The 10,127-nt window shown below is 38.1% G+C and overlaps 1 long non-coding RNA gene across 1 annotated transcript; it reads left to right on the top strand.

The window, feature by feature from the left end:
• Positions 1-4,184: 4,184 nt before the first annotated feature.
• Positions 4,185-5,637, top strand: LOC126787738 (uncharacterized). Its single transcript, XR_007671261.1, has 3 exons — positions 4,185-4,295; positions 4,398-4,433; positions 5,558-5,637. It is a non-coding gene; the product is annotated as an uncharacterized LOC126787738 (long non-coding RNA).
• Positions 5,638-10,127: the final 4,490 nt, after the last annotated feature.

The following is a 10,127-nucleotide window of genomic DNA, read 5'->3' as shown; positions in this document are numbered from 1 at the left end:
AAATGTTAGAACTCAGCTTTGTTCCCTCTGAGCGTCAACTTGCAGATATTTTCATTGAACCTTTAGACACTGAACGGTTTGTGAGTCTCCGAAATGCTTTAGGGATATGCTCCAGGTCATGAAGGTTTAAAGAGGCTGGAATTGAGTAAGGGGTCCTCTCAAAATTATGAACTTAGCTTGCTCTCACTGAACAAAATTCATGTTTTTATGGTGTTCTTCCTGCTTCATGTGTCTTCAGGCCATATTCTGGACATACTGCCTTGTAAGATGCTATTTCTTTTATGTCAATGCAATTTCTCACACTACACACGAGTACTGCTTTGTGGTGGTAAAATCATTTTTTGTTAATTTGCTTGTGCATCTGGAGTGAGTTGAAGATTTACTTTCTGTTATTCCCCGAAGTAAAAATAATGTTTTGTGTATAAGGATTGGCCAGACTATTCCTAAAGTAACCACTGCTTTGGTTATGACCTAATCAGGGTGGTGGGATAGAAACATGAATGATTTGGTCCCAATGGAGGTTGCAATAATGGAAGCTCGCTTGAGTGTGTGACCATGGGGGTACTCTCTTCTGCCTAATACCCTAATATCAACTAATATGGGAGCTATTGTCATTGAACACTCGTTACATAAGCTGTTGTTCCTATGCTCTGTGCCTAAATATATATATATATATATATATATATATATATATATATATATGTATATTCCAACAGTGAAAATTTGATCTTGGGAGTCATAAGGGGGAGAGTTGTATTTTAAAAAAAAATAACGATTCCAGGCGTTATGGGGGAGAGTTGTGATTTACATACAGATGCCAGCTGATTTGCTTTAGTGTTTAACCCCATATGCGGTCTTTAAACCTTCCCACAGTTTTTGTATTGATCGCCAAAGGACTTAGTCTTCTGGCAGGAGTTAATAGAATCCTAAATGGCTTGGCAGATTTGGTGGTATGATTTGCATCTAAGTATACAAGAATGTTCATCTTATTTGCAATTTGCTTTGCAGATTTTGGTTGCTTCCACCCTTATCTGACTCCTTTCTTTTTGTTTCTTCTATGATTCTGGTTGTTATCCCAAAAAGCTAAGTTTGTTTTACGGCTCAAAAGATACGAATCGTTTTGCTTGATCTTCGTGTTAGTCTTTGCATGTGTAATAAATTCTCTTATTTCTAGGAGTCTTTTCGTTTCCTCGTTTTATTACTGAATCGTTTTGTGTTCTTTCCTTATTCTGTGTTTCTCTTACCTGCTAGGGTTTCTCTCGTTCTCTACTTAAACACATGTTATGTGTACAGTCGGCTCAATATTTCTCTTGTTCTTTCCTTTGTGTACTTGGTTGTTTTACCTGTTTGTTCCAGTGTGCAGACCAATGGCTCGCTCTAAGCAGACTACTCGCATGGGAGTCACTCACCGTTTTCCTAGGAGCATTGGCGCACCGTTTCCTCCACCACAGCCTCCTCATGCCCCTTTGCCACCATATCCTGAACATGTGCTCCCTGCTGATGTACCTGCTGACCCTCTGGCGGCCGCAATTCAACGTGCTCAACAGTCTCAGGTCATTCAAACTGACAGGATCATTGGCATGCTTGCTGTGATGGAGAGACATCGTGCTAGTGATATGGACAGGATAGAACGCACCATGCATATTATGAAGGAGATTATCTTGGCTCAGGGTGATCAAGCCCCTCCTCCTGGTATCTCTCCTGATCCTAGCCCTCCTCACTCGTCTGACTCTATGGCTTATCACAGTTCCTCATCCGCTGGCCATTATGGTGACTCTAGTCCGAGTAAACCTAGTGGAACTCGCGCCAACCTCTTCAACATGTTTGAGCCAAACATATGCAGGAGGCGAGAGGTTGCTATGAGGGAATCCACTCGGCATGTTGCACGCAAGAAGGCCAAGGCTGAGACTAAAGGGAAATCTGTTGTCTACTCTCGCAAGAAGTAAACTCCCCTTTGTCATTCCATAGGGGAGTAATTTTCCATCAAGACATTCAGTTTTTATTTTCTGGATTGTAATAAGTGCAAACTGGTACATAACTCCTTTTAATGTTTCTGTTTAAATTCACAGTAGTTTCTATTTTTGTGGCTAAATGACAGGTTTCTCTTAAAGAGGTAGAATATGATGGAAACTGATTCCTTATAACTCTTGAGACTCATCCTTGCTATCCTAGTTCTATAACTAGTGGTATCATTGAAGAAGCTGAGGTCATATGTTTTATTAAACTCAAATATATGTTGTATATGCAGGTTCTTGATGAAAGATACAATGTGGAATGACAAAGGGGGAGATTGATAGTATTTGTCAATTCCACATATATCTCCTAGTCGAATTAGGAGACTTGGTTCTCCTAGTCGAAATAGGAGACTTGGTTCTCCTAGTCGAAATAGGAGACTTGGTTTGGTAAGATCGTCTACTGCATATATTTGAATTTCTGCATTGATATCTTCTTTCAATCAGTATGTGCTGTTTTTAGAAACAATTTGTATGACTTTGTATCATGCCATATATGTATTCCGATCCATGTTTTATGGCGCTAAATGAGATCTAAACCGATATGTTTTCTGCCTATATATACGGCATTGCTGTAACTGATGAAGTGGAAAAACAAGAATATTTTTCTTGGTATACAGGTCTGATAGTGCAAGATGTCTGCATATATGTCGACTGAATACACTTATGAGAATTAGTATAATTCTTCTCTTCAATCTTAAATTGAGAATCACCTGTGTATTTATCTCATTGAGATCAACTGGTTTATGCAGGTGCATGTGGTACTTTCTACAGCAAAGGGTTGCTGACCTATGAATGAAGTTTAGAATATAATTCTGTGAATCAAGTTAGTCCTGTTGTGTTGGCTTGTAAAGAGATCTCTTGGGAGACTCTACTTGAGGAAGATTATTGTAAATCTCATTCTTAGTGAAAGTTTCGTGTGGACTGCGTGAAAGTCCCGCAATGGTTTTTACCAAGAGTTTGGTTTCCACTGTAGTGAAAAATAATGTTTGTGTGTGATTGTTTCTTTATGATTGCCTATTGTTATTACTCTCCTATACTTTTAGCTTCGCTAGCAGATGCGGGCAGATTAGCCTCGCTAGCAGACATGTAGGCTGGATATTAGCCTCGCCAGCAAGGAAGTGGGCAGATATGACAAGGCAGGGAGATTAGCCTCGCCAGCAGACCTCGGCAAGCACTGGGCAGGCAGTTGGCTTGATGTTAGCCTCGCTAGCACGGAGCAGGCAGACTTATAAGCTAGAGATTAGCCTCGCTAGCACTAATCATAGGCGTGGATGCAAGACAGTAGCACACATGGAAGGGTATGGTGGCAGGCAAGCACATGCATGCGCGCGCGCAGCGCGCATGCATGTCGACGGCAGTTACCAAGCATGTAGGGGGCGGTTATCAAGCAGCCAAGGAGGTTACCAAGTAGTGGGCAATTATCCAAGGCAGTTACCAAAGCAGTGGGCAGTTATCCAAGTTAGTGGGTGGTTACTCATGCAAGGTGGCGACTTAAGCTTGAAGATAGGACCATCAATTACTCATGCAAGGTAGGGAAGTCAGTGGGATGTGTCATGGGAGTTACAAGGCTTGCTTGGCAAGCATGCAGGCTGCCACATCACCCTATGGTGGTTGGGGGTGTCAACCACCATGCACAATTGCAGTGCAACATAACCTAGGCCAATGGGGTTGTCATTGGGAAGGGAGAGACCGAGAGAGAATCACAATCGAGAGACTGTGAGAACACAAGCAAAGAGAGAACAATTGTAAGGATGAGGGAAACACAATAGAGAGCTAGGCAGATAGGGCATGTCGGAATTGCGAAGGTTGTAAGCCTCATTGTATCATCATTGTACCCTTCGGTTGAGTGATTAGTGTAGGCTCACTAAGTAAGTGGCTAGGCAGATTGGGTTTGGGTTGACTAAGGCTGAAAGCACTCTTTGTGCTCGTTGTAATCTTCTTGATCCTTTAATGAGTTAAAGGTTGGGAGCGGACTCTCGTAAACACTTGTGTTGTGTGTGTGCGTGTTGCTTGTATGCTCATTGTCGTTTGTTAGATAGTTTCCGCTGGGCAATAGACAATTGAGTGAGATAAGTTGGTAGGCTGGTTAGGTAGTGTAGGCTGCTTAACGTCATCACATAGGGAAAAAGTTTTGGTACAGACTGTGCCCGTGTGACAATAGCGATGATATATAAGTCTCAAGTTGTAAGAGGGACTTTGCTTGTGAAGCCTAGTGACCACTTTTTCTGGTTTAACTGGCCCAAATTGCTTCTCCATATTCTGCACTTCACACTGTATCAGGTATTGATTAATCTTCTATAAATTATTTCAATTTTATTATAAAATCATTTGGTGGCCTGCGACCCTCAGTTCATGCATGTAACTATTCTTTAAGAATTGCAGAATTCATTTCAATTGGCATTCTTCACTTGGACTTGGGTAAGCATATACTTTGATTCAGTAATTAATTTACTGTTTGAGTAGCTACAAACATATGTAGTTAATGTAGAGTGAAGTTCTATGTCACCCTTCAAACTCTCAAAGAATTCGAAATTTCATCAACAACTTTTCTGTGTAATATGTCTTGACCAAGAAGTATCGATTGACGGGAACCAATATGGATTCCTAGTGAAACCACACCGAGGGGAAGATCTCTCGGTGTTCAAAATAGGGTAAATTCCTCTTATGGTACTTGATGTTTGGCTACTTGGACAATTTGGTACCTGATGTATGAAAGCGGACAATTTGGTACCTAAAGTTATTAATTTTAGGCCATTTTGGTACCTCTATCAATTTTGACCATATTTTCAGGGTTATTTCCGTCATTCTAGTCCTAAATTCATCAAATTCACATTTTTCTTCCTATAATTGCCTCTCTTTAGAGATAATTAAATTGATATATCTACTACACTTAGCATATACTTCGCATATATCGAAAATAAATTTTTTTTTCTTAATATACTTATTGTATCCTAATTATTTTCTGCAAATGAAATAAATTGCCTTTATGCAATTGTAATTTTTATCAAAATATTTTTTTAATTACTTATAATTAAAATTAATTTAGATTGATAGCTACATTATGAAAACTTATATGCGTAAATCATCACAGATACTAAGTGGATGAGTTATCAAATTTTTAGTGATAACTTAGAGGCAATTTGGAGGTATTATAAAAAAAATGAAGTAAAATTGAGATAAGATGACGGAAATAACCCTGAAAATATGGTCAAAATTGACATAAGTACCAAAATGACCTAAATTTGAGAACTTTAGGTACCAAATTGTCCGCTTTCATACATCAGGTACCAAATTGTCCAAGTAGTCAAACATCAGGTACCATAGAAGGAATTTACCCTTCAAAATATGGTATGTCGACTGTTGATGAAATTTCTTGAACTTTAGAATTAAGAGGGATTGCTGGAAGTCTGGAATAAAGCATAAACCAGGCATTGATCTTCAGTTCTTCACTCTAGTATGCACGACTATGATTTTTTTTTTTTTAAAAGCTAGGGTACGGTTCTCCCTTGAGTCTCGACTAACAGATTCGTTTCAAAATACAGTACAAATTTGGTTTGACATCATGCTTCCATCGAGAAACTGAGGATATAGTAATACGGCTAGCCATGGGTATCATGGTACTTGGTACAAATCCTTTGTGGCTATATAACTTTGCCTCTTTACGCATTGGTCACTCAGGTAAGATACACATAGCATTCCTTAAATTGCTAGCTTAATCCTCTACATCAGTTTCAAGAATCAAGTGTTTGATACTAACGTGATCGATCAATTGTACAGATGGGTACGTCGATGAGAAAAGCTGTGTTCAATGAGGCGGTGGTTACCGGACTGAAAAAGTGGAGAGGAAGAGCCAGGAAGAACCTTGCTCTTAAGAGCACAGCAGGAATGTCGCCGGATGTTTCCCTTCAAACCTCACTCTCACTAGACACTACACTTTCTTTCAGTCACATTGATGCTTCGGCTTCTTTCTCCACCGTTGACTACGACGCTGAATATGTAGCAGAAGAAATAATGGACAGTGCTGGGAATGTTGTACAGGGCAAAAAAGAACCGGAGGCGGAGAATCGAAACCAGAAGCCGGGCTCATCATTTGATGGATTTAGTTTTGGTAGTAGAAAATCTCAAAGATGAGCAAGCCAGCAGTTAATAGGTTGAGCTAGCCATGGCTCTCTCTAATTGATAGGTTGTATATAGTTTCTTCTCTATTTTTTTATCAGTTCGTTCCTCGTAAACCCTAAATCCGGAACCTATTTTACCTTACATGATCCTTCAGTTGAATGTACAAAGATATCGTGGCAGTGATCCATTTTGTCCGGGAGTGTTTGATACTATTAGGTCTAATGCACGAAGGTGAACCAAATATTGATTAATTAGGACGTACATCGCACGTTCTAGATGTAATTAACGACTAATTAAGAATATTCAAGGGTGAGGTAAAGCATGTTATACCTGTGGATTATTGAGTTTTTAAAATAATCGATAATGAACTAGTTTTGACAAGTTATATTCATAAAACAATATCCAAAAAATCATGTTGATAATGTAGGTAGAAAAAGTAACTTTTAAAAGGTTACGTTTGATCAACTAAATTTAATAAGAAATGCACCGGCGGCCACCACAACTACAAGACCAATGAATGTTGACTCTTGAACGCCATCGATCGCTGCCACGAGCCGGAAACTGTTCGGATCCATTAAGAATTGGGTGCTGTACGTAGTTATGAAGCTATTGTACTAAAGTACTAATTAAACAATATGTGTTAGGACTAACTATATTATTTTATATACAATAATGAACCGAAAGTGCTCCATAATTAAGCAACAATGCGTCATTAGTTTAGCTCTGCATGACGTTTAAAAAGAGTGAAAATTTAATGTTCAAGGCTTTTTGTCGTTAATTTTTGCATAACCTAATCATTATGTTATTCTGGACTTGTATGCTTACGAGGGCAGGAGCTTCTTGCTTCAAATTAATGCAACAACTTTAATTCCTAAACTTGACGCTAATTAAGCACACATTAGAGAGTAAAACCGGTAAACTATAATTTTTCGGGCAGTTCCACGTTTATAATCTCGTAACTAAATTTTTAAGATCAATTTGGTTTCGAATGAAAATACTTCCACTGATTGAGTCACTAAACAAGCACATTTCTTACAAACAGTGGCTTGTGTATGTATATCATAGCACAAATGAGTTCATGCCAGGGTACGTTAGTAACATATAGTGGCATCCCATGTACACTGCTTACAAAACAAATCAGACGAGGTGGACGTACACCAATTAAGAACACTAAACAACGCCATTCAAGTAAATCACATATTTTGTGTATATACACCGATATATGACAAAATTCGAACATGAAACCTCTTTCAAATAAAATTATACAACTATTGTAGAGAATCCTTTCGATACTAAAAAGTGAAATTAGTATGTATGCGTGAGATCGAGATAGCTAGTTTAGTCGGTAAAGATCGACTCAATTAGTAAATAGCGATATCCATCAATGTAAGCCAGAAATCCATGTTGGCAAGCACGTCTTGATCAGCAACGTGGTTCTTCCGACCATCACCTAGAAGAATAGATGCAAAACAACAAAACCACCAAAAGCAAAAAGAAGAACAAAATGATGATCATAGCCATGAGGTGGCCGGTGTTTGGCAAGTCGTGTAAAATGGCACGCAATAGCGGCTATTTTAGACTTGGTCCTCAAACTCTCTAATGATCGATCTTCAATCTACGTAAGTACTATAGACTATAATCACTATATTGGTTTAAATGTGTTCCTGCTTCTTCTATTATGAAAGAAAACCGGCTAAACCAAACTTCGCTCAATTTTTCAAAGTAAACCCTTACTCCAGGTCTTTCTTCTCTATTATATCGTCTTTTAATTCCCACTTCCACGCAGTAATCCAATTAGGTTTTCTCTTCTCCCTCAGTTCTCATACCAATCCATTCTTAATTACAAATTAACATCTTATCGCGTACGTCCCTACGTACGAGTTCGGCAGACCTAGTTTGTTTGCCTAGCGCAAGAAGAAAGCAAAGCCGCCCGGCCAGTCTTCTCCCTAGCTCCAACGACATAGAATCTTATTCAAACTCACACCAACCAAACTTGATACATAAGCTGAAATTGATTTACCGTCCTTCTTTCCATATATTCACACAACTACAAGTTTTAGAAAATACGGAGATTTTTCCGAGTTTTCGTTTTCGAAGTACACGTATGAGCTTATATATGAAACTCACGTCAATATGATTGTCGGTTCTTAAGTTTTGTATAGGGGTGGGCAAAAACCGAATTAAACAAGTAAAACCGACCGGATCGAACCGAAAATATAGTGCGGATAACCGAACCGAAGAGATGTAGTTTAAAAAATGAAGAAAACCGAACCAAAACCGGTTTAAACGGTTTGAAAATGGTTTACGTGATCAAACCAACCGATTTAAAACCGACCGAATTTAATTTAATGATTTAAAAAATAATAAATAATGGATATTAGTACAAAAAATAACAAAACATAACATAGAAGGTTGTCTAGTGCAGTTGGTAGAGCGCATAGTGGTTATATTCTAGGTCAGAAATTTGAATCTCAACATTAACATTTTGATGTTTATTGAAAATATCTATCAAAATGAGAAAAATACAATCTTTACATAATTATTAATGAGAAGTGCGTGCGATGTAGTAATTTGTGGCATCATCTTTGGGTAGGAGTTTAAGTCATACCTCTTGAAAAATAAAATAAAATTACATATGAGGTGTGAACCGAAACCGAACCGAAACCGAACTGAATTTCGGTTAAACTGATCATTTCGGTTTAGATTAATTCGATTTGGTAAATACTTTGAGTTTTTAGAAAACTGATTAAAATGGTTCAGTTTCGGTTTGGACCAAAAACCGAACCGAACCAATATATGCCCAGCCCTACTTTTGTTATATGGTTCAGGGTATTTTATAGCCAATAATATCTTCATCGCAAATTCGCAATCGTACGTAAGATAGATCCATCTAAATCTTGTACTAAATTATTTAATTATTAATGATAACTGAAAAAAAAATCATCATCACATCTTAGGGTGACCTAATCAAAGCGTTGACGCCATCTGATCGAATGACATGTGTGATTCATGACTCAAACATTCGATCATTCCTATCGTAAGCTCTGCTGTACCATACCAGAACGTGGAATGTTTTATTTTTCTAATTTAGAAAACATGAAAATTAAAACCAACATCCAAATCAATTTCGATCGTCAGCATGAAAGTCCAGGCTAAGATGTATGGCATGATCGACGTGGTTGATGGCGATAGGTGGCGAAGATGCTAGGAATGGCCACGCAGCAGGATCATCATCCTCATATCCGGCACCACGTGGCTGAACAGTGATGCTGAGGTCAGCGCTTGGTGGGTAGTGATGGTGTGCAACGACCTGTGGGGTTGTCGTTTAGCTATCGTCTGACGCACCGTCCGGGAACGGCTTGGCATTATACGGGAGAGTTGGGGTTGATTGTTTCTGGATGAGGATATGGATCGGGGGTGGAGAAGAAATCATCGCATATTCTCTTTGGTTTTATTTGTGCATTATGGGAATCGTTTTCGTTCTTTATAAAAACGTTGGCGGTGTCAACCTTCAACCACTTAACTGGACACTGGTTATTGCCTTATTGGTATAGAGAATAGATTCACAAGCAAAGTGAAGTGTTCTAGTGAATTGGTGAAAACGTACGGTTAAGAGGTAGCTTAAGTAAGAATTAATAAGCATAATAATGGAGATTATTTGCGTTGAAGTAAAGGTTTTAAAAAACGCTAGGCGTTAATCGGGCGGACAGCTAAAAATCAGCGCCCAGAAGATTAATCGGAGATTAATCGGATTTGTATTTTTGTATATATTTTAAATTTTTAATAAAAAATAATTATATAAATACAATTAAAATAAGAATATTATGCATGAAATAAATGTTAAAAAATATATAATGTCTAGAATACTGAAAATACATATATTCTTAATCCTTATAAATGTTCAACAATATTGATCTAATGATCTTAGCCTCTTAGGAAAAAAAGTAATACAATTCAACAAAAATGAACTTAGGAAAATCAATAATAAGAAAC

Source organism: Argentina anserina, chromosome 3 (genome assembly GCF_933775445.1).
Source record: "Argentina anserina chromosome 3, drPotAnse1.1, whole genome shotgun sequence".
NCBI lineage: Eukaryota > Viridiplantae > Streptophyta > Magnoliopsida > Rosales > Rosaceae > Argentina > Argentina anserina.
The sequence above is the reverse complement of the archived record's forward strand: the minus strand, read 5'-3'. Positions and strand labels throughout refer to the sequence as shown.